Raw genomic sequence first — 25,816 nt, 5'->3', positions numbered from 1 at the left:
TGGGACTTAGAATCTTGCAATCATTATGTTCTATGCTTCATGCAGAGCGTATGGAAATGCTCCTCAGACTTCTCATACCTTTTGGGTCATATCATCAAGTAGGCCAAACCCTCTCTCAGCTACCCTTGTCTTTTTTTTTTTTAAATATTTTATAGTCAAAAAGCTTTCCAAGGACTGGAAGTTATGTTTTGATATAAAGAACTTAAGAGCTGCAGAATGCAGGCTTTCTTTGGAGAGTGAGTTTAAAGGAGAAGGTGGATAAGCAGCCTGATAGTCACTGATACCCAAGAACAGAAAATCAACCTTCAGTTTTGGGGGCTCTTGTTTTGTGGAAGGCTGGATTGGCCCTCCAAGGGCATGGAAAGGAAAGCCAGTAACCTTAGGAACATCTGTGCTTGCTCTTCCCTAGTCTGGTTCTGTGGCTGTGATAAAACACACTTAGCAAAAGCAACTTAGGGCAGGAAAGAGTTCTTTTGACTAACCATTTCAAGTTATAGTCCATTAGAGCCAGGGAATCAAGACAAGAACTTGAGAGGTCACATCAGACAGGCAAGAGCAGCAATAAGCAAGGAGTGTACCTACGTGGCCTGCTTGCTTCTGCTCAGCTAGATTTCTTCAGTTTTACAGCATTTAGGGCCTGTCTATGAAATAGTAGAACCCACGCTCAGGCTGGCTCTTTCAAACTCAGTAAACAATCAAGAGAGTCCCCTCACAGACACACTCACAGGTCTGCCTGAGCCAGGTAATTCTTCATTTGCTCTCTCTTGACAGGTGATTTGAACATGGAAAGTTGACATTTAAAACTATCACCACTGTTAAAGCCTTATTACCTCCAAAGCAAGAGATTCCATACTTACTTCCTGATTTATGTCTTTCCGTATACTTTCCTTTGTACTTATAGAGGTGTGCTGTCCTTTATATAGTTCTTCTATGTGCATGTGTGTTCTTGTTGTCAGAAAAGGAGTTGTGTGGTCATTAATGATTTTTTTTATAGTATGAAGAATATTCTTCCTCCATATGTGCATTCCTTTAGCTTCTTTAGGTTTTTGCTTAAATTCCTGATGATCTCTTAGGAGACTTTTGACTATTTTGTGGAGTATATATAGCACACTTATGTAATTGCCCTCCTAACAGAGTCAGTTCTTACTGTGACAAAGAATTGGGAAGACGGTGTCCAGAGAGAAAGTTGTACTGAGATAAGGAATAGGACCTTGACTCAGGAAGAGATCCAGGACACGGAGAATCCCGGATGTCCCTTATCAATAGGCTGGTGCAGGGACTGAGAGAGCTGGGCTCCCACTATCAAAAGCTTACTGGGGGTAGTTTGGACTTTATTATGGTCGAATCATAAAAACAGAAGCGAAGGTGTTTTGCTCATTCTAGTTCTGGGTGCCCATCTGTTTTAGGAGCCCCTGACACAGGGCAGCACCCAGGAGTCCAGGGAGAGCTGGAACAAGTGCCGTGACTTGCAGTGGATTCGCATCTACACTTGAATTTGGGGGCTTTTCTCTTGCTTAACTCTTCTTCTAGAAGATGGGTCGAACTCATGCTCTTCAGGATTTCTCTCACAAACACTCACCTCTGCCTTAAGTTTTTCAACAAAAAGAGTATTTGCCTGGGAAATATCGGGCTTTAATTATGACTGCTGTTTCCTGGACATCTCGGTCTAGATGAACTTCATGAAACCTTTATCACCTTGTCACAGTACTCTGGGGTTGTTCGATAGGCCTGTCTGCCCCCCTTTACTTTTTGCTTACATCATCATTCCTTACTAACTCGTCAACACTTCCCTAGAAATACGGTGTTTTAGGGAAAGAACATGGTCACTCTAGAATCAGTGGGGTGAAGTATGACATACCAGCACTATCGAACTACTGGTCTAGTTTGTTTTTTCCCTTCTGATAAAACATTTTGAACAAAAGCAACTTAGGGTAGAATGGGTTTATTTGACTTACACTTCTACATCACAGTCCATCATCAAAGGGAAGCAGACAGAGCATAAAATCAAGCAGGAGGCAGGAACTCATCACAGACAGTGCTGAAAAGGTTGCTCAGCAACCGTTCCTACAGGAGCCAGGACTCGGTGCCTAGGAGTGGTACTGCCTACACTTGGCTGGGCCCTGCGACATTAATCAATAAGTCAACCCTCCACACACAGACCCTAAAGGCATACCTGCTGTCCAGTGCGATGAAGGCAGTTTCTCAATTGAAGTTTTCCTCTTTTTCTGTATTTTCAGTTTGTATCATGTTGACAAAGAATTGGCTACTAAATAAAACTTGGGCGAGTCTTTTAAGAACCACGTACTTTAGCACATTTATCCACAACATAGAGATGACAATAGTTGCTGGTTTAAATACTTAATGTACATAAAGGGCTAGGCATTTGGTAGTTGTACTGGTTAGTCTCTGTCAACTTGACACAAGCCTCTCTCGGAGGAGGAAACCATGAGTGTAAAGACACCTCCATAAGACTGGCCTGTGGGTTATTCTGTGCAGCATTGTTTTGATTAATGATTGACTCAAGAGGGCCCAGCCCACTGTGGGTGGGTGCAGTGCTTGGGCGGGTGTCCTGGGCTGCATGAGAAAACAGGTTGAGCAATCGGTGGGGAGCAAGCAGTGGGGAGCAAGCAGGTAATGGTCCGCCATGTTCTCTGTTTCAGTTCTTACACTGAGTTCCTACCCTGCCTTGCTTCTGTGATGGAGTACGACCTCAGAGTTCTGTTCTGAAACAAACCCTCTCTTCCCTAAGTTGCTTTTGATGAGGTTGAGTTTTTGTTAGCAGAAGGAATTCTGATTACGACAGTGATCAAGGACCACGGCTGTCCAGTCCTTTCTATTACCCTCTGGCCAGCTCACGTCCTCGGATGTTCCTCACCTTGGTGATATGCTTGAAGCATGAGAGGAATTAAGTAGTCACTCATCTTTACCACCTGGCTTCCAGCTAAATTGTGTTCTCCTTGGCTTCCTGACACACTTTGTTTTTATTTTCAGAAATTGTGTTCAGACGGCTACATAGGATCCAGAAAGGCGGCACAGTTGTGTTGTCTTTCCTGAGACACATGACCAATGTTAAATGATCTTCGTGTTGTCTCCTATAGCTGCCCTTCTTGAAGGACTGAAGATTATAATAGTGCTAGATGAACTCACCAAGTCCATAGCAAAAAAAGGAAGGAAAAAACCCCACGTATCCCAGAGTAGATGCCTAGTGTACACATGCCTTTTCTCTGTCGGACAGTCAACCGATATGGACACAGTAAAGTCTCTGACGATAATAGCATTTTCTTTTATACGACGATACCTTTACAGTTTATACTGCCTTTTGGTGGATATGTTACCTTCAGATTCTACTGTTTCTAGAACCCTTTGCTGATTCAGTGATTGGGACTCACAGTGACACAGCTCATCAGCGTGTAGTCCTTGATGCTTCCTGGCCTAGGACCTTTCCAGCTGTATTGGTTTCCACCCTTTCAAAAGTTCAGTGAAGTTGGTAATATTGCTAACTCTACTTTGCTGGTGAAAACCTGAAACACAGATACTCAAGCAACCTCAGGTCAAGTAGGGCATAGACATGGGAATGGGCCTTCAGAACTTAGTTCCTGAGCTTTTAGATTCTGAGCTATTCTGTCTCCTATTAGCCTTTTGGGGTTGGGGTTTGTGTATGTGTGTCTGTGTGTGTGTGTGTCTGTGTGTGTGCGTGTGTCTGTGTTTGTGTGTCTGTGTATATGTATGTGTATATGTATATGTATATGACAAATATGGATGTTTGTGAACATAAGCACCTTGTATATATCTATATATACTTATGTGTACATGGGTAAATACGTGAGTGGCAGGCTATTCCTCTGTTACTTATTTCCTTATTTTCATGCCTATGACTATTTTGACTGCACATATATGTGTGCTCCATGTGTGTGCCTGGTGCATATGGAGGGCATTCTGTCTGTGAGACTAGAGTTACAGGGGGCTCGTGAGCTGCCACATGTGTGATGCAAACCAAACCCCAGTCTTTCACAAGATCGACTAGTGATTTTAACCGTGGAGCCGTCTCTCTCCAGCCCAGGACATTCTTTCTGTATAGCAATAGTTTAGATTCTTGCCAGTGGGTTAGGTAAAGGTTGTGTGTTTGAAATTTTGATGAGTTTTGTCAAACCATCCCCATAATAGAATTACTGCTCTTTTACAGCAGTTATTTTGAGACATATTTTCAGCATTAGCTGCTATAGAGAATATAGAAATGACAGAATGTGTGAAGGTAGGAGCTGCAGCCTGAGTGTTTTTGCGGACAGCTCAGAATAGCTTGGAGGAATCAGCACTGGGACCAGCATGATCATGGGGCTGACCCATTGCTGGTGACTCCGGAGAGTTCGGCTTTGATTCTTCTTTCCCTTTGCTTCCGTGTGGTGGACACCTAACCTTATGTCTTCATCAAATCACATTTTAAATTCATGCCATCATAGAAGTGACACATGATAGATCCAGACATTAAAAATATTTAAAACGCTTGTTCTACAGTTATTAAGATGACGTTACAAATAGCTTCCTGACGGGGTGGATAGAAGTGGTGCCTGACCTAGTACATCCAAGAGTCATACAGCATCTTGTCCATGAATGCTAGTCTCTATTTTCAGTGTTTTCTGAAACTAGATGGCTAGTTGATAGTCCCTCCCATTCGCTTTCCTAAAACACTGGAGGCCTTGGTTTTCCATTGTGGCTGTAGCGAATTAAGATAAACTTCGTAATTTCACATAGCAGAGATTTATTATCTTACCCATCTGGAAGTCAGGATGCTCACGTGAAGCATGTGTGCTTCCGGTCTCACATGGGAAAGATCAAAAGAGAAAGAGTCTTCCTGGACTTAAGCCCAGCTCCTCTGGAGAGTATCCTCTTGCTTTCCTGAGTTTCCACAGTGCTCCTGCCTTCCTATGGTTGTGCCTATCTTTTCATACCAATCCAGAACCCTGCTTTCATTATAGCTCTACTACGACAGACAGGTCTTCTCTACTTCTTCTTGGAGCGCTCCTGTGAAAATACAAAAATACAAATGTGCTAGCCTCATCTGTATTAACATTTTTTCATTTTTTTCTCAGTTTTTTAAATGAATGCTGAGGCATTAGAATCTGTTTTTATTATTTTTTTCTGAATGATCAGTTTTCTTCGAAGTATTTTAAAGGTCCCTACACTTCCTCTGACAGCCTGGACACTGCTGCCCACCCTGTTCCTCCTGAGTGTTCCCCTCTTGGATTCCCTGTCCTTTATTGTTGCTCTTCTCCAGTCTTCAGTCTTGACCATCACATGATGTAGAAACACATTCTGTCATTTATTAAAAAATTCTGAGTTGTTCTTGGCTGTTCTTGGCTGTCAGTTCTTCCTTTACATTACGGGATAAGGTAATCAACATTCTTGAAAAACCCGTTGGGCCTTTGATTAGCCTTTAATTGAAATTTGATCTCTAGTATAAAATCATCAGGATGCTCGCAGTGGGAATCCTTTCTTCCATAAGTTTTCCTCCTTTCTCATCTTGTTCTCCTCTTCCTACGATCTGCCAGTGAGCCCTTTTAAGCTTCTAACTGGACCTCTCATGTCTTTCGCTCTTGTCTTCCCACTTAGGCATATTGTATGTTTCTGTATTTGTGTTATAAATGACAGCTTTCAAAAATTTACATTGCAAACTCATGATTTCTCATGCATAGAATTTAAACTTTGCTAGGAAAAACACTCCTAGAGACTCTAGAAAAACAACTTTCTGGTTCATTGCTAAAGAAAATACTGAACGAGGGCAGCATCCGTGGAGGAGCTCTACCCATAAGCTTACATGTTTATTTGTCCTTCAGAGAAACTATCCCGCTCCTGAAGTTTCAGCTCAGTAAAATGCTTGTACATAGAGGAAGCAATTTACGCTTCCGCATGTCCGAAACACTTTATCAGGACCAATTGTGTCTCGTGGTATTTGTTGCAGTAGTAAAATACTGGAAACCGGAACTGCAGTTCTGGGGATGGGTTCAGTGACTGTGGCATAGCAAAGCAGTTTAGTACTCTGACATGGAGAAGCATGAAGGATAGTTCTATAAACAGGTCTGATTTGATAGCCAAGATAATTGTTACATATGCATTGTGTGTGTATACAGCATGCAACTGTTTGCTTTAGAAAGTAAGAAAAATGTGTGTGTGTGTGTGTGTGTGTGTGTGTGTGTGTGTGTGTGTGTGTGTGTCTATGTCTGTGAGTGTACGCGCGCTTGCTTATTGGCTTAAGAATTATTGGCAATAAGAATTATAGGAGGATAATCCAGGAAGTAAGCAAAATGGTTGACTAAATTTCAGAACATTTTTCTAATGCTTTGTGTCTCGTTTTACAGTTTCTCGGGGCAGGGTGTTCTTTGTTTATTTCTCATGGTTACTTCTCTTTCTCTAGGTGTCCATCCTTTTCTTCTCAGTTTATAATGCACTCATATAAATATTGAGTCTTCCCATTCTTTTCTTTGCTTGTCATTGTCAGAAGCTAACCAAATTTAGTATTATAATAAAACAACTAGTTTGAGACTTCAACTCTGTGTATATGCTTTTAAAGTTTATTTTCTTTTTCTTATTTTTCCTCTTACTGTTTAAAGATACAAAGGCGTTTTTCCTTAATCCTTAATAATTCATCATTTATTGACACAAACATCATGTCACTATTTCCCCTTAAAATCTGCCTTCGATGAATCTCGAAAGTGTTTACATACTAATAGGTAGCTTTAACTTATGAAAAAGTAACGTTAATCACGTCTCCCCTTTGGCTAGTGTTGTTTTTACTCAGTTCTCTGTAAGAATTGCACGTGGATGCTTCAGCAGCATTGTGCAGTATAGTTTCTGTTGACTGTCACACAGAGTAGTGAGATTTCCTGTAAACCCTTTTTTTTTTCTTTTTTTTTTCCGGAGCTGGGGACCGAACCCAGAGCCTTGCGGTTTCTAGGCAAGCGCTCTACCACTGAGCTAAATCCCCAACCCCTCCTGTAAACTCTTGTTCTTTACAGTTGTGTCAGGGGGATTCTTCGAGGCCTTCATTTGCATGTTCTCATTCCCGGACACCTACAGAAGCTTGGGGAGTTGGATCACTTTAAAGCTTCTTTGCAGTCCTGCTCTAAACCTCCAAAGGGACTTGAGTTCAGAACACAAACTCATGTTTTAGAAGTTTTAGCAATTTTTAGAAAATTTGAAGGGGTCTTTCAAAGACTCTCAAGGGTTCTTTCCCCTCAGCCTTTCACAGATTGCCAAGACAGCTTTTCCTGAGGCAGGGGCAGGGGTGAGACAGACTCCTCAGAGTAGGTCCAGTTGTTTTGTTTTCTACTGCATTTGCCTTTATCGTTCGAAAATTTTTGCTTCAAGCTTTTAAGTCTCTCAGGACGCAAATCCGGACTGAGCCATAGTGTGTTCCTCCACTCCGGTATCCCGGAAGTCAAACTCTAGCAAGAACAGTGAGGCTGTCTCACAGGTTCTTGTTTACTCGCTTTGATAGGGAATTTCTCTGTGGCTCTTACACTGTTCTCTCACTCTTTTACCAGATTACATTCCTTTGGAAAACATGTCAGCCAGCCTTAGATGTTCTGTATCAGCAAGGATGTTCCTGAATATTCCATCCACTATATTGTAGGGGAGATAAGTAGGAATGGGTTTTGAACTTCAGTAAGATAATGTTAGTGTATAGTGAATAGATTATAGACCATCTTGAAGGAGACGTTAAATATGATAAAAATCGAATAGTCTTGCTTGCTATACAGTTTCATAAAATGTTGAGGTCACAATTAATTTTTGTAATTTATTCACACAAAATGGAGATATGTTGCATAAACTCATAATTTTATGGTATGGCTTTATATTCCTGCTGCCCTATAAATAAGAAGTATGAATTCTAAGTCAAGAGTTAAGCATCACAATCATAAACTTTCGTGCAAGTGCTAAACGTTTTTGGCATCCCAGGTCCCTGAGCATCATTTGGGCCACAGTGGTGCTGAACGCTGTGAACTGAAGCAGCTTTTCATTTCTCAAAGAGAAGACAAAAGGGAAACACTCCACTGTGGTCAGTCTCTTAAGCCGCAGTGGGGAAGCCTTCACAGCTTCAGTCTCCATAAGCCACAGTGGGGAAGCCTTCACAGCTTCAGTCTCCATAAGCCACAGTGGGGAAGCCTTCAAGGTGTCAGTTTCACAAACCCAAAGCTGATGTCTCCAAGGTTCACAAAGTGTGCTTGACTCCATGAACCCGCTTGAAAGTCAAATTCTCATGTCCTGACCTTTTCAATGAAGGGAATCCAGGGGTAGGGTCTAGAAATCCCTGTGTTTGGCTTGCTGGTTAATTTGGCTTGTATGTTTGAGTTTGGAAACTGCAGGCAAGAGTAGATAAAAGATAACTCAGTATTTAGTTTGTCAAACTATTTGTAAGGTGTTCCGTAGAAAACAGTATTATTTGTAGTAGGAAGAAAATTGGGCTGCAGTGTGGCTCAGTGGTTTGGTGTCTGTCCGGCAACCTTGAGGCTATTGATGTGATCCTAGTTGGTTCATGGCTTGCATACGTGATCCCAGAACTTAGCAAGGTGGGGATTTCAAGTTTAAGGCCAGCGTTGGCTATGTAAAGAGCTCTAGGTCAATCTGAAGTCTATGGTGAGACCGTGCATTGCTTAATCCCCAACACAAAAGCTAAACAAAATTCAGAGATTACTTAAGTGTTTACTGTTAGGCAAGTTGTAAAATTAATTATGATCCAAACATTTTTATATAATTCTATAGCAAGAAAAACTATTTAAGAATACTTAATTATCAAAAAAGTGATATTTAGAAGGCCTAAGTGTATGTACAAGCACACGTGCTTATAGTGACATTTATAGACACTCAAATTCTTTACTCTGGAAATATGTGAAAACTGTGCTGGTTCTTAATGAGAGTGGAGTTTTACAGGCTTTTATGGGTACATATACATATATTAAGTGAGTATACATTCAGTCTTCTATGTTTCTCTCAGACAGCTATGAGGAACAAGCTGATTTCTTATCTGTCAATTGAAAATAAACTGCGTTTGAAGTAGAAGCGAAGCCGTGCTTGTGCCGCAGGTTTCAGAAGATGAATGGTCACACCTGCCAGGCTGACTTTCCTCAGAGTGGCCAGGGGGCGGAGGGAGGAAGGAAGTTGCACAGAGACATCCTGATCTGGCAAATGGTACCCAGCCACATGGTCAGTGGGTCCTTCTCAGGGGATAATTTCAGGCAGGTTTATGGTACTGTTGACTAGTTATAAATCTTCAAAGTTTGAGAGATGGCGTGAGAACACAGGAAATGCAAAAGCCCTTTCCTCCACGATCTTGTGGGCCAGAAAATCCCCAACATCTGCCTCACGTGTGAAGCCAGGAAAGATATGGTTTACCCTGGCAGCTGTCCTTGCTGAGGGATGGAGCTGCTGGCTGAGTGTCACACGGGGAAAACACTGCAAGAGTTTAGCAAAGGATTTTTTTTTCCCAAGTAGAAAAATGTTCACACACATTGTACTAAACAAGAGAGATTTTTCTCGGGCCTCCTCCTATGGGATCAAAATACTTGACCTTATCAGAATTGGTCAACGCCAAGACTGCTGGAGGGAGCGATGTTTACCCTTGGTGCTCACTGTATAAATGAAAGCGTATACACTAGAGCACAGTGCTTTACTGAGGCAGTGGATGCACTGTTAATAGGTTTTTTTTTATTAAAAAAAAACTTTATTTAAGGAATTCACAAAGATAAAAACTACAAGAGTTACACCGATTGATCGCTTAGTAGTAGGAACAAGTTTTTTTATTTCTGATGAGCCCATAGGCTAATACCCTTACCAACTGCAGTTTTCCAGAATCTCTTCTTGTCAGGTATTTGGTTTAGGAAAACCAAAGGCAATTTTCTTTCTTTGAACTTTTTCCAGCCACACCTTGAAGAAGGAAACTAATTTCTTTGTTGTCACTTCTCCCCCCAAAAACTATAATCATCAGAATAATTAGACCACTTATTTTTCACTAATTCATTCCCTTTCATTTTAACTTCTACATTTTAAATTGTTAAGATAAAAATTTACTTCCTATCCCTAAAATTACTTTGGGGATGCATGCAGACAAATCTGCCTTAAGTGAAAGAAGAGTCCTGTTTTTCCATTGGCTATATATTCTAAACTCTGATTGTAGTTTCTCTCAAAGTAATTGGCATTAAGATGTTATATGAAGTCTCACTTAAAATTTCAGCCCACTTAAAATAATTGTGGAAAATATTGGCAGTGCCCAAGCTAAGCAACAGTTAAGACCTCAAAATATAATTAAAACAAGAATGAAAGTGTCAGGAATTCAGTTGAGCACCATGTAAAACACCAGAAATGAAGATACAGCCACAGAGATGAGATCCTTTTATAATTTCATAAACATTACCATACCCTAGTGTAATAAACTTTGAAATTATGTCCCAGTTTCGTCTGTTGCATCCAGGTTGGCTTTAATTTTTTTTATTACTTTATTCACCTTGTTTTATTTCTACTATCGGAGCTCTCTCTAAACACTCTTGAGAAAGTGCCTAGTGACATCCAATAATTCTCCTCTTGGTATCTTCATCAACGAGCCTTGGAGGAGGAAGGAAAAAAACTAAAAGCCAGGAAGAACACTGACCGGAAGGATGCCTCCTGGCTCGCCGGTTCGCATGTCGTCTCTAGAATGTCTTGGGGATGGACCTTTGAGAGCTTCTCATTCAAGATGTCTGCTGCTTCACTGCTCCCTCTTTGCCGTTAACACATAACTCAAATGTTGCCACAGCTGAGCATTTTCCCTGACATACTGGGAAGTGATTTTTGCTTGAGGAACCATCGTCAAAAGATTCGTGTCACGGTCTTCAGCCCTGAATTTTGTACCCAAAATATCAATCTGCTTTCTTGCTAAGCAAAACTGTCCCACTTTGAAACAAAGAACCCCTGTTGATTAGGCCTGTTCTTCAAATTTGAGAACAGCTTTTCTTGGCAGGAATGAACCTGGTTTTTGTCAGTGGGTGTGGGAAGCTTAGCTCTGTCATTCAATTTCTATGAAGCTAAATTTTGTGAGAGGCAGTATGCCTTTCTGCCATAAGCATGGACATGCGTGGCTACTTGATAATGAAAGTCAACCTCAGGGCTTCAGATCAGTGATATCGTTGGCTCTTTGGCAGTCCGGTTCTATTCCAGACTTCTGTGCAGTTGAAGAAGACTGTTCCGAATGAAGAGACGTATGCTTACACAAGTATTGTAAACTCACAGTCAGCAAGACAGCTTAGTTATTAGGGGCAAATTTTGCTCCTCACACATCAAGTCACTCAGTTCAAATCCCACCATAAGTCAGTATTGTGCCAAATGCAGACCAGCCCTTGGTGGATGTATTCCTCTGGAAGTTAAGACCTGCGGGTTATTGGTATTTACTAATGGATTGGTGTGATGTTTCCAATATGCCTTCTCTTTGGAGATTCTGATGCTGTGAATGAATGAATGAATGAATGAATAAGTGAGTGAGTAAGTGAATGAATGAATGAATGAATGAGCCATCCCTTCTCTCTGTCTCTTACACATGCCATACTTAAACTTCATGGAAGAAGTGTCATCTAGATTCAGTGACTTTAGATTTTTATTGAGATCATTGTAGATTCATATCCATTTGAAAGAAACAAAGAACATTAGTATAATTTGATTATTCCCTCATTATTTTGAAAAATAAAAATACCTGCATTTTGCCCTTGGAGTATGTGTCTGCATGGGTGTGGGCATGGGCGTGTGTGTGTGTGTGTGTGTGTGTGTGTGTGTGTGTGTGTGCGCGCGTGTGTGCGTGTGTGCATATGTGTACAGTGTCACCATGGAGGTTTTGTAGTGGGTAGAAGATGCTGAGTATTTCTCAGACCACCAGTGTCCTTCCTTTCCCTGTTATAACCCCAGCCACCTGTTCTCCTGCCACACTGACCTTCATTTTCTCTAGGCCAATAAATCTGTCCTCGTTAAAATGCTTTCATTCCAAAAATACAGCATGGACAGAACCATAAGAGGTGTATAACCTCTTATGACTGGCTTTGCACTCAATACAATTTGCCGGAAATCCATCCAATCTGTTCTCTGTATATACACTTTAGTTTTGATGCCTGCGAGATGGTATGCAGTGTATGTTTTCCACAGTTTGCTAGTTTGGCCACTATGCTGGTGAAGGACGCCTGGGCTGATTCCAGTTTGGCCTGTTACACACAGAAACTGCTATGAGCCTTTGTATACAGGTTTTTATGTGTGGTCATAAATTTCCATTTCCGTGGGTGAACCCTTAATATGTGATTTCTAGGTCATGTTGTAATTTCATGTTTATTTTTTAAGAAAACTTTTTTTTGAGGCTGGCTCTATTTTTTATTTTTATTTTTTATGTCCCTGACATCAGTTTATGAGTAGTCCAGCAAATTCACATCCTTATCACTTCATGTTTTAGCCATTCCCATGGGTACAAAAAGCTCTCTTTCCGTCATTTTGACTTGCGTCCTCTTCACGTTAACGTTCAATCAATTATGCCGAAGATCTTTCCATTTTCCATCCATAATTTTGAGTAAAATTGCTGTTTGTGCCTTTACATTTTCTGATCAGATAGTTGGCTTGATTATTCTTTATCGTCTATATCCTTGTCCCAGGTGGATCAGTGATTTGTAAACTCCTTTACCTAGTCTCTCTGCCTTTCATCCTCTTCCTGTGAAATTTGGTCAAGAAAGTTTTATTTTGGATGAGGACAAACATCAGTATTTTGTGAATCATAACTTAATACCCCATGAAACAACTCTTAATTTGGGGTCACAAAAATTTATTTTTAGTTTTTCTACAAGTGCATAGCTTTCTGCCCTGCAGTGAAGCCCATGGTCCACTTTCAGTTAAGTCTGGGAGGTCCACATTCTGAGAAAAGTTAATATTTTTACTTTGTTGGCTGATTATTTTTGCTCGGTGTCTAGTCTCATTTGTTTTAAAGGCGAGCCTTCCTTCATAGAACTGGTCTGAGCACTCTCACATGCCAGTCCTGGGTATCTATCAGGACCTACTTTGCAGCTCTCTGTTTTGTTCAGCTGTTCTGTGTCTTCATTAACATTACATTGCTCTAATTACTGGAACTAATTAGTGACTAATAGCAATTAGTGACTAATACCGTAATATTAAGTACTAAGATTCTCTCACTTTTATTCTTTTTTTGTGACTATTTTAACTGTTCTAGGGCCCGTGTCTTTCCAACTACATTTCTGTAAAGGAGAGAAAATTTCTATTTAAGTGTGTTTACCTTTGCCACGTTTAAATATCATCTTGAATATCAGATGGTGTTTTAAATTTAATCATCAACTCATGAGGAAAATTATGATCTATTGCATGTAGTGAAGTATGCTTTTTTGGTTTATCTTTTTCCTTTCTGCTGATATAGAATTATTTCTTATAATGTTTTATTTCTGTTTCAAGACCTTCACTAACAAGCTTTAAAGGTAAGTACCCTAAAACTAAATTCTTTGGTATGTTTTTTTATGAACATACAAAAGAACAAAGAAAACTTCCTTTTATTCTAGCAGAATAATTTCTCTACATCTAACAGTTGCTATCAATAGGACTTTCTGTTTCAGCTATTCAGAATACTCCATTCCTGACATGGTCTCCTCCTCCTCCTCCTCCTCCTCCTCCCCCCCTCCTCCTCTTCTTCCTCTACCTCCTCCTCTTCCTCTTCTTCCTCCTCCTCCTCTTCCTCCTCTTCTTTTTCTTCCTTCCTTCTTCCATCTTCCTCCTCCCCCCCACCAACCACCACCACCACCACCACCACCACCACCACCACCACCACCACCACCATCATCATCATCATCATCATCATCATCATCATCATCAGTAACAGTAATTGTAACCACAATCAGTTAGTTCTGATGAATCCAAGTATTAGCCCATTGAATTGTATACTAGAAACAGCATCTTTAGCTACAGCTCAGTAAAGTTGGGGTGAAATCTCACTGATTTGGCTTTGTATTCCCATAAACAACATAGTCTTTTCTCTGTATCCCACCAAGGCATGTTTCTTTGTCTTTCGTCTGGAAATTTTAATTGTGAAGTTGTTATGAAGAGTTCCACCGAGGATGACCACCCAGACACAGTTTGTAGCCAATTGAAAGTGTTTATTCCAGCTGGCTAGGGCCATGCTCAGGTATTTGGGACACAAGGGCACTGCTGAGTGTTTACAATAGTTTTTTTTTTTTTTTAAATCCTGGTATCTTTCTTGGAAGTGGCAGGGGAGGTTTGAAGCAGGCAAACTATTTAACAGAGGCTAATTCATCTGGGGGAACCTTGACCTTGGGTTCCTAGAATAGAGTTGGGTAATATTGTGTGGGGCTTCCCACCAAGGAGATCAAACTCTAGTTAAACTTAAAATGGCCGTAGTAAGAATACAAGATCAAGGAACCTCTGCCCCATCTTGCCCTATCACATTGTGTCGTAAGGGAGATTAAATCTTTCTGTTTGGATTGGTTGAATATTTTTAAATTATAGGTTTGTATACTTCGTAGGGATGTTTTAACCGTAATTGCTGAAACATTAATTTACTTCCATTCCTTTCCCTGAAATCTGATAATAAAAAATAGTGGATCTTTCATTTTTGATCTACAGTCGGTTAAGTATTTGTCTTCATACATTTACTGTTTGGTTGAGATTGGTCAACTCTACACTCAACTCCACTGATTTTTCCCCCCTTGGTCATCTCCCCATTGAGCACATTAGAGAAATTTGAAAGTTTCTATCATTTTCTAGTTTATAGCATCATTTTAGGTTTGTTTGTTTGTTTGTTTGTTTGTTTATAGCTTTCATTTTTCTATTTGAGTCTTTGTTTTTTTTTTTTTTCGGGAGAACTTGTCATTGATCACTGAAGCATTTTTATGACAGATGCCTTTAAAAGTCTTTTTAGATACTTCTGTCATCTAAGTTATTACATTTATTTTGATAATGGCATTAGGTGGTTTTGTATGTATGAACACACACACATGTTGGTGGTTTTCTTGGTTTATGGTTAATGAGTGAATTTCAGTTTTATCTTGAAGTTTTGTCTGTTGTATCTGCAATGCTGATTTTTATTTCAACCCTCCCTTTGGGGGGAGTTCCCTGTTGAGGTTTAGTGCGTGAGTCTTTGCATGTTTCATTGGCAGTGGCAATGTAGCTGTTAAGAGACCTTGTGGAACTTCTCATATGGTTTGGTATATGTAATGTCTAGAGGTTCCCCTGCTGGTGCTATTTGAAATGAGAAGGGAATTCTAGGAGTTGGTCCCTGAAGGGTTCTCAGTAGAGGACTCCTGTCATAGGGTTCTTTTCTTAGTGTACCCTAGCAGGAGAAAAATATCAGGCTCTTGGAGACAAAGAGGATCCCAAGACTGAGTCACCTGATGAATTTGGGCCCTCTCCATGATTCTGTTTGCCTAGTCTGAGTAGACAAAGTTAAAGGTATAGCCCTACTCTCTGTTGTTCTCAATTATGTACTGTGTCTGAGCCTCATTCCATCCTCTTTAGCCAGGCAGAAGCTCCAATTTATCTGTTGCATTTGGTTTGAGTAAGTGGCGTTCAGCTTAAAAGACCTCATCCATGTTGGTTTATGTCCCTGCTAACCCCTCTCCATTGTGCATCTTAGTATTGCCATTCCATCTGGTCTTGTGTTCTGAGGCCATTCTGCTGCTAACACCGTTCTAAAGCAACTTGGGGAGGAAAGGGTTTACTTTAGTTCATACTTCCTTATTACAATCCGTCATTGAGGGAAATCAGGCCAACAAATCAAATAGGAACTGAAGCAGAAGTCATGAAGGAACACTGCTTACTGACTGTTCTCTGGCTTATGCTCACATAGCTTCCTTATACAAACCAGGCCACCTGTCCAGAGGAGGTAATGCCCAGGTGATCTGTGCTTGCCGACATCAGTCCTCAGTAGATATAGTTGATGCAGACATGACCCCTGGAGAAGCTGGCCGAGGCAAGCCTTCAGTTGACGTTCCATCGTCCTAAGTGGTTGTTGATTGGGTCAGACTGTGAGTAAAGTCTAATCAGCACATCCTGCTTGCTCACAGCTTAACCTTCTCTGTCGTCTGTGAGGCCCTCGGCACTGCTCAGAGCATCTGGTGTGAAGTGCTCATTCTTTTCACTTGGGTCACCTCATGCAAACAAATTAACTCCCAACCTGGTGTTCTTTCTTGGTCTGTGAATGCTTCATTCCTGCAATGGACAGTGTTTTTATTAACTATTGGGTATGATCTCAAGATACTTAGTATTTACTTGTCCAGTCTTGTATTGCTTGAACATTCACAGATATATGTGGAACTAGGAGGAGAGAAGGGGAAGGCTATGTGTGGTAGTACTTACATGGAGTGTATGTAGCTCTGCTCGAACGGTGAGCCTGGCAGAGGTGAATACGGAGTGGAATTCTGTTCATATTTAACATTTGGCCCAGAGTGAAATAATTTGCAGCATCACCAAGTCCCAGCCATGAGGGAACTTGTGAAGTGCTGAGCCAGCATCTGGATCTCTGCTCAGATCACTTGTGGTGTTAGCTGAAGGCAGAGTGTATCATTTCAGAGGAGAGAGACACTTCCAGTGAAGAAATACACAGTGCATCCATCGTTCTCTAGGCCATGTGGCCCCAAGGTATTGAGAATCCATTTGCTACTTTTAATTTTCTATAAATTATTCTGTAATTTAACTAAAGAAGACTTCCTTTTCCTTCAGGGAAGTCATTCTTGACAGTTCCTTGCTTAATTTTTTAAATTACCATGACTGATTGAATTCTCTTCTTTTTTTCCCCACAAATGAATGTATAATTGATGTGGGCAGAACAAACTACACAGTTTATACTTTAGCAATAATATGAAGTTTTAATTGAAATTGGGAAGGACAGAAACTAGAGGGAAACATGAAGAAATAATTTTTTACAGAATTAGATTATTACAACTGTAAGTCACTTGGCCATGAGGATATTGCCCCTTCCGTAGTCAAGCCTGCTTCCCCTGAGTGCTGGCAGGTCATCAGACCTTTCACTTTCTTGAGTAACCTTGTGTTTCTCTCATGCAACCAAACTTACTGTCTTTGCTAAATTTATCTACTCTTTGAGAGCTCTTTGTGATTACTCAATGACTTTTTTTCTTAAGAATAATAATCGATCTAGTAGTAGTTGTTGATGACCACACAGCCTTTTGGAGAAGAGGATATTTTTAAAAGGAACATGTTTGCCTTTTGACCCTAATTTCTTGTATCAAGAATCAATGCTTTAAGAGTAGAAATCCCCAAAGGTGTGGGTTTTCCCTTGTATTAACACTGATATCTAAATTTTAATGATGAGAGAAAGAGTTTCCTCATGAAAGAATTTCTCTGTATAGTGAGTGTGGAAATCAGTGTGGTTGTTGGACTTTACCGTGACTATAACTCCAGTATCTTCTCATTTAGTGACCTTTGGAGTCTACATAAGTTTTCTTTCTCTTCAAGATACAGTGACCCACTGGTGACTGAGTACTTTATTCTCCTTCCTTCCTTTAGCCTAACTGCTAGAAATCTTTTTTATTGTATAGTGGGAGTAAGGAAACATACGAGAAATTGAAATGCTAATTTTCTGTTTCTGAAGACATTTTTGGTGGAAAGTACCAATTGCCTAAAACCAGTTCAGTTTATCTATATTTCCTTACTTGTCTTGATTCTTCTAAACAGCTGATGTAGAAAGAATGTTTGGTTTTTTTAAAATTAATTTTTCATGTATCTCTCTTTTAAACTTAAGAGCCTCATGTCTACATTTTTATAAGGGTCCGGCTTTTATTAGCAGCATGAACACGGAATCTTTTGTTTTTATGCCATGCTCCACTTGTTAGGGTAGAATATGGTAACTCATCGTGTCACTCTGATGCCTTAGGGGTGAGAGAGGAACACTGTAGTACGCATGCAACAAAGGAGCTAAGTTTGAAAAGTGGGAAGGACTACATTTGTAGCTTGCTGTCCAGAGACTTATGTCAGACGCTGGACCAGAGTACATACACGAGAGATGGAGTCTCCATACCAGGATGCTCTAAACAGGAGCTGCTCTTCATAAGGTGATATTAAAAAAAGAGACAAGAAATTTTTTTGAAAGAGGCAATACTTAGGTGGCTTTTGTTTTTATTATGCAGCTGTGTAAATCAGTCTGTCAAAACTGTCTGTCTGTCTGTCTCTTTCTCTGGAGAAAAGATACTTTATGCTTCTTGAAGAAGGCAAATTATGGAGAAGAATATTCTGTCCTCTCATGTTCTTTTCTGTCTCTTCATCAGCAACTAAACACTTGAGTACTGTGCTGGTTGGTTTTATGTCAACGTGACACAAACCAGAGTCGTTTAGGAAGAGGTAAGCTCGATTGAGAAAATGCCTCCGCAAGGTTTGCCTGAGGGAAATCCTGTGGCATGTCTTCTTGATTGATGATTGATGTGAGAGGTCCCAGCTCACTGGGGGTGATGCCACCCCTGAGTTGGTGGTCTCTGTGCTATAAGGAAGCATGTCAAGCAAGTCACGAAGAACAAAGCACTCAGGAGCACTCCTCCATGGCCTCTCCATTTACTTTTGCCTCCAGGATCCTGCCTTGAGTTTCTGGTCTGACTTCATTACCTGTTGGACAGGAAATGGTAAGATGAATTAAACCCTTCTCTCCCCAAGTGGCATTTTATCATTGTGCTTTGTCATTGCCATAGAAATTCTAACCAGGTGTATCCTTTAGGGTTTCCATTGCTGTGAAGGGACACCATGACCAAGGCAACTCTTAAAAGAACAACATTTAATTGCAGCCAGCTTACAGGTTCGGAGGTTCAGTTCACTATCATCATGACAGGAAGCATGGCAGTATCCAGGCAGGTCTAGCCCTGGAGGATCTGAGAGGTCTACATCTCATTTCGAAGGCAAACAGAAGACTGGCTTCTAGGCAGCTAGGAGGGAAGTTCTCTCAAAGCCCACCCTCACAGTGACACACTTCCTCCAACAAGGCCACAACTCCTAACTAATAGTGTCACTCCCTGGACCAAACATATTGAAACCACCACATTAGGACAAGCACTTCAAGGGAATAACAAATAAACTAAAATGTGGAATTCTGGAAAGGTGTAATAAAATTGGTGAGGGCAATACAGGAAATTAAAAAGTGTAAGCATTTACTTTGAAGGTAGGGTAAGATTAGAGTTGTGTGACTTTCTCTTTCTAGAGCCAGGTATGATGCTTTAGAGCCTTTGAAAAATACTTAGAAACCTTTGATCACATCCTGAGTGGATGGACATCCTTCCATCAAAGGAAAAAAATCTAGGCATTTCCTTAGGAGACCCTAGATATCTGGATCTGCATGGTAATATTTTATAATACACGAATTCTGTAGTTCACTGTCACAGAAAAGTGGATATCACCCCGTGACCAAAATCCAGAAATGTTTTTAGGTTGCATTTCTGCTTTCTGTAAACTCCGATTGCAGCATTCTTTTATGGAATCTCTTTTTAGAAAGTCTTCAAGAAAAGGGAAAATAATAACAAAAAAAGAGATGGATGTGGTGATTTTACCCATCCTCACCCATCTCCTACAGAGTGTCCTTTCATCAAGCATCCATCACCCAGCATCCTTCCATCACCCAGCATCCTTCCATCCATCCAGTGGGATTCGAACTGTACATTTATTCACAGTGTACCACTCCATTCAGTCACAAGAGCATTACTACAGCTTGTGAGTTTTCATCCTTTCCGTTTCAAGTCTGGTTAATTCTCTAAGAAATAGATCAATTTACCCTAAAAATGTTCTACCTAACTATTCATCACTACTAAGACCCATTTTCAGCAGAACAAAAGTGAGTTTCTCAGAACTTCCTGACTTCTAGAATGGAAGATAGATTGATAAAGTGGCAAAATAAGTGTCTTAACTAGTCGGAAAGTTGACAGCAGCCCCGTTAGTCATGTTGGGAAACGATGCCACTCAGAGATGCCTGACAGAAGGCCTCTGGTTCCACTCAGCTTTATCCTGACCATAGGGAGCAAACTTGAGTGATATGAGGTCTTCAAAGTTGAACCTGTCTATATATTGCCCCACTGCTCTGAGGATTGCTCTGGGTTTGAATTCCTCCCCCTTCTCCTTGTTCATTATCAGTTTAATTTGTCCCCCACTTCCTTAAACCACTGACTCTTCTTGATTCATTCTTAGGCATTTCATGTGCATGGGTTCCTGTGTTGATGAAAGTCAAGACCTAAGAGACAGGAAGAGAGCCTTCCTTGCCAAAATAATTCCATAGTTGAATGTTGGTTGTTGTTGCTGCTGCTGCTGAGGACTGCAGAGTCTTTTATGTAGAATGTAGATGGTGACTCTACTCCTGATACCCACCCATCTCTGTCTTTTCTTCTACATAGATAAGAGAACCTCCCTTTCTCACTGCTTCTATGTTCCACACACCTAGAGATCCTCATCTGCTTCAGGGTCTCCTTCCCAATGGAGAGGACCTTCATTTTTTATTCCCCGTTATGGAAAGCTATCCCATCCCTCCTCCTGTTTTGTGACATTGCTAGGCTACTAGTCCATCTCCTCTCTCTCCTTTCTACAGCTTTAACGTCCTCTCCCAGCCTCACTTCTCTCACCGTTTGAGTGATTGATCCACCACAGTGCTCTTAATCTCATCTTCCCAGTAACTTGTTAAGTTGTCTGAAAATAGGAATGATGTCTTTACTGTCCTTTTTAAAAATTTAAATTTAAAAAGTTAACAAAACTGCATGAGTTGAGTGATTAATATCCCATGCATAGCTTCTACTTCTGTGATCTCAACCAACCTTATATATAAAATATTTGGGAAAAACTGCATCTGTTCTGAACTTCTTGTTGTTATTCTATGAATAGTCAACCATTACTACTATTTTTGTATCGCTCACATTGTGCACGGTATTAAAGTTATTTAGAGTCAGTTTAAAGTAGAAGATGTGTGGTTTATATGCTAACATGGTGTCACTTTATGTAAAGGACTTGAATATCTATGGATTTAGACACCTGAAAGAGAATCTGGGTCTATCCCCCATGGGTACTGAACAGTAATATATTTGCCATTTAAAACATTTTGTAAAATGAGCAAAAGGCATACCTGTGGAATACTCACATTGTGCTTACTATTTGTGGTTAACCTTCTATGAGATCCCCCACTGTTGGAGCATAGCTGTTTAGGTCACAGAAACTAGTTGTATATAAATTAGATTATTGACTATGTAGCTGTGAAGTAAACTGCCTCACAGCTCCAAAAGGGCCTCTGTGTAGATGAAGAAGGCGATCAAAGCTGTAGACTTGGCCTCATCTCTCCATCCTAGTCCTTTAAAAAAAACTGTTAGGATATAAAGTCTGAGGATTATGCCATAAAAAGCAAAAATTCATTCCTCACTGTTCTCAAAGCTAGGAAATCAAAGATAAAGGTGCTGTCAGGTTCCGTGTCCACTGTGGGCTTGATCTCTCCATGCAAGATTGTACACTGAATGTCTCCAGAAGGTAGCAATGCTCTGTACTTGAGTGATAACAGAATAGAGGAGAATGGGTCTACATCTCCAAGTCCTACCCATACCTCATTCACGAGGACAAGAAGGTATATGGCATGGGCTGGAGTGTATTTCGAGACCCTCATTTCGCAGTAGGGCTTAGTTCCAACAAGGGTGTTGGGGGGATGAGAAAGATTCAAACAAATGCATGGCCTTGAAGGAAATGAGGAGAGTTGGTTTTAAGAAGTATTGAAACTTGTGTACATCACACGGAACGCCAAGAGATTTAACATTAATACTGGAATTGTACCTTACCCATCTACTGATCATAATCATTTTTGATTTGTTTAAAGCATCAAAATGTAAAATAATGCAAAATGACTTTAAAGCAAGCAGTGTTTAATAAGATATACCTAGAGTAGTGATTTGCATATCTCTTACATTTCCATCTTCTTGAGAAGGCCCCCATTTCTGCTTTGTCAAGTAATTATTAAAGCTTTTCAGATGCATTTTTCTATTAAACTACAAATCCTATGAATATGGCCGGCATGCCCCACACTCTCTCGGCTGTCCTATGAAAATGGAACTCTGCTTCTTTTATGTTAAGACTGTCCACACAGCTCAGAATTCTGGTTGCATTTCTCAGTCCTGAGAGCAGAAGTAGATGCCCTGGTGCCTTTTGCTTTGCATCCATGAAGTGAAGAGAGAGGAGATGATAGAGAAAATGCAGGAAGCTTTTGAGAAGGAAACCAGGGCATTGTTGCAGAATGCTTCATCCCATACCAGGAACTCTGTTGGCAACCTGAGAGGAAAACTGTGAACAGCACAGACAGGGTCCCTGCCTCACAGAACATTCAAGCCCCTTCAGGAGACTAGAACATGTAAATGGGGGGGGTAGCTACTCCTAAGCTACTCCCTCAGAGGTCCTGAAATGCCTTTGTTCAACAGCACTGAGCAACACCATTCTCATGTCAGGAAGAATTTTCCAGCACCAGGAACCAAAGGCATATTTATAGCCTCTTTTATGTCAGCTTGTCAAGCATCATCTTTAACACAGCCTGCTTCCCAGAAGCATCTCACACCAATGGAAGGCTATGACCACACTGAAGCCACACCATTCTGTGGCATCTTTTTCAGTCCAGCAGGGGATTCTGGTAGTTAATATGCCTGTGGCAGTGTTAGCACAAGCATTCTGAGTGAGCCAAGATACAAAGCAGAATTGCCTCCCTTGAGTCCAGAGGTACTTCTCTGGCCAACTGGTGTCATGTGGAAACTTCTTGGCTATGGAAATAGATGGTGATAATGGATGAAGAGTCTTAATTCTATGATTTCACTCATAGTTTAGGAATGGTGATGATCAGATGGGATGTTTTTAGTACCTCAATACTACTCCCAAGTATAGATTGTTAAAATATTTTGTGTTTAATGGTGGGTCTATGGGGTCCAGTTTTTAATAATTCAGTGAGACTTAAAGCTATTTTGGCGATTCATGGTACAGAAATACAAACCTGAAAGGGTTGAGACATATACTTCAGAATAACACTACTTACATATGAAACCCCAGAGAATACTAACCTGAAGAATGTGGAGAACAGAGATCTGTAAGAAGTCAGCCTTTTATGCAGCTAAGTTGGAGCTGAGGACAAACCAACCAAGGCTCCAACAGAGTTGATTAGCTCTCATTGGCAATCAAGGCAATTTGATTTTGTGCATGATTACACACATAGGCAAGCTCAAGGCAAGAAATGATATGTTGCCCTTTCCTGAAAATCACTGATAGCTCATTCATAAGCCCAGTCCCAGTTTTCTCTATACAAAGAGGAAACTATTTTCATGCAGCTAAGCTCCAAGCATTTGGAGATCTAAGGTTAAGGGGAACAAGACTTTCTTAAGTCCTTCTTTGATGAGTAGCTGAAACCTGGATCTGGCATAGGTGGTAATGAACTTGGGCTCTAAATCAGAACCTTTATGAGGACTGGAGGCAGTAGGCTTTGGTTATGCTGCAAGCCAGGGGAGGTACCTTCACTTGGAGGTGGCATTGAAGCTAATTTCTGAGAATCTGGATCATGCCTAGAGCAGTCTTTGTAGAAGTCTATGAGCTGGCATAGCAGTCCAGCATGCACAGGAACCAGCAAACAGAGGAGCCCACAGAAAGGTTGAGGCACCAAGAGATGAGAAGATATTTTACACCTTCCTTTGCTGCCCTCATGATATTCTCTTGAAATTAGTGAAGCTGTGGTATGCTTGTGAACATAGACGGACACAATCTTGTTTTTCAGAGAATTTTGTTGGCAAGTACAGAAATCAAGGGTAGTATGAGATATGAAGCCAGTGGTAGGGAAGGGCAAGAGCTGAAAACCCAAGGCCTTGTGCTATAGTTTGGATCTTGAATATCAATCAAAGGCTCTTGCTTTCTCGTGTTAAGGACTTGGTTCCTTAGGACTTAAGGGGGGTGATGGAACCGGTAAGATATGGAGCCTAGTTGGAAGGTTTTACATTCTTGTGGTAATTCACTTGAATGGAACTTTTGCTTCCTGAGTAAGGTAAGTGGGTTTGCTCTACCACATGCTCCTCTCCTCACCCCAAAAGGTACCTACAAGTAATATGATACCTTGAACAAATGCCTAAAAGTAATGAATCTGCTTGACCATTGTCTGCAACCTTCTTTAAAGAGGTGGGAGAAAATAAACCTTTTTTCCCTCATAAGTTGATCGTCTTAGGCATTTTGTTATAGTGGCAAAGCTGTGATACCTCACGTGACAGTGAAGAAAGATGGAGAGGAAAGAATGAAGAGCCACATGGGTTAGGTATGGGAGTGTGGGAAGAAAATTCTGGAGAGAGACATGGCACACTGATAGTGGCAAGCCAGACACTGAGAACTATTGCATCCATGTAATCAACTGTGACTCATGAGTTGAGCCCCCAGAACCTGGAACCTAGAGTCTTCTCTTAAACTCCATGGTGGGCAGTGGGCAAGCTGACTGAAGGTTGATCATTTATCTAGAGCTACATTCTGTTAAACATACGCACTCTGCTTGATTTGTTATCTGAATCCTTACCACAAACAATTCACTAGTGTCCTAGAAAGGTTTCCATTGTGCAAATGAGAGAAATTTGTCTAAGAGGCCAGGGGGTTCGCCCAAAAGTTTTAACATGCAAGTTTCATGACAGACTCTCTGTCCATCATCCTCTCCTTCCCTCCACACACTGCCTGGTAGAAATCATCTCTGTTTTCCCCATACAAAGGAGAAGGTGCCAGCATCTGCGTCTCCTTACACTTCTCTCTTCTACTTTATTCCATTACCGATGATGCCAACATTCTGTTCTTAACCCTGAAACAAGGAACCAGGAAAGTGCCAACTCCCCAATTCTCTCTTCTTCTGTACCTTGTTAGTCAACCAAACTGACTAACAAGGTCTAACTCCCTACTTCCCCCCGTACTCCTGTTCCAGATATTACACATCTCTGGAGAATCCTCCTTTAACCTATCTGTCCCTTTCAGGTGCTGCAGCCAGCGAATTTCCATCTCATTGACCTTCATTGGACTATGAGCTTCTTAAAGGCAAAGATCATATTTTTAGCTTTCAGTAATGGCTTAAGGCCTTAGCCATTGAAGGAATCTCAGCAGCAGTAGGAACTTCATGTTTGATAATGATTGATAAAGTCCAGGGAGCCCTTTTACATGAAATTTGAACCGTCACTTGTCACGTGTTCGTTTTGAATGAACCCCTTGCTGTATGTGGGAGCCCTGTCAGACTTTTTTTTTTTTTTTGGGGGGTTTTTTTTTTTTTTTTGGTTTTTTTTTTTTTTTTTTTTTGGTTCTTTTTTTTTTTCGGAGCTGGGGACCGAACCCAGGGCCTTGCGCTTCCTAGGCAAGCGCTCTACCACTGAGCTAAATCCCCAACCCTCCTGTCAGACTTTTTAAGAGTTCTAACTAGAGGACAATAGCAAGGCCAATTAGCTGGTAAGGGCTGTTTTCTAGATGTTTCCAAGGTGGCAGATTTGGGAAGGTCTTGGAGCAAACATTGGGACTTGATGCATGACTGAAGTCACTGATAGGTGGGGTATGGAGTAGTGCAGACACCAAAGGTAACTCCAAGGAAGAATGTGTAAAGAAACAATGCAGCCTCAGAAGATGTAGTCGGGTCCCCAGATTTGTCTCTCATGTTCTCTCATTCTCCATCTCCTTGGTGGTTTTTTTTTTTTAAATATGTAGTGATGGTGACATTATTCGGATTTTTAATATGGAAAGGGAATGGGACTCATTGAATTACTCTAAGATTCGTAGGCATTATTTATACAGTGAGCTAGCTCAGTTTTATTTA

At 40.8% G+C, this 25,816-nt stretch overlaps 1 protein-coding gene across 5 annotated transcripts in view; it reads left to right on the top strand.

The window, feature by feature from the left end:
* The window catches only part of Glis3 (GLIS family zinc finger 3), a 419,850-nt gene that overhangs the window by 246,892 nt on the left and 147,142 nt on the right, over window positions 1-25,816 (top strand). The gene's annotated exons all lie outside the window — the stretch shown is intronic.

Source organism: Rattus norvegicus, chromosome 1 (genome assembly GCF_036323735.1).
Source record: "Rattus norvegicus strain BN/NHsdMcwi chromosome 1, GRCr8, whole genome shotgun sequence".
NCBI classification, from domain to species: Eukaryota; Metazoa; Chordata; class Mammalia; order Rodentia; family Muridae; genus Rattus; species Rattus norvegicus.
The sequence above is the reverse complement of the archived record's forward strand: the minus strand, read 5'-3'. Positions and strand labels throughout refer to the sequence as shown.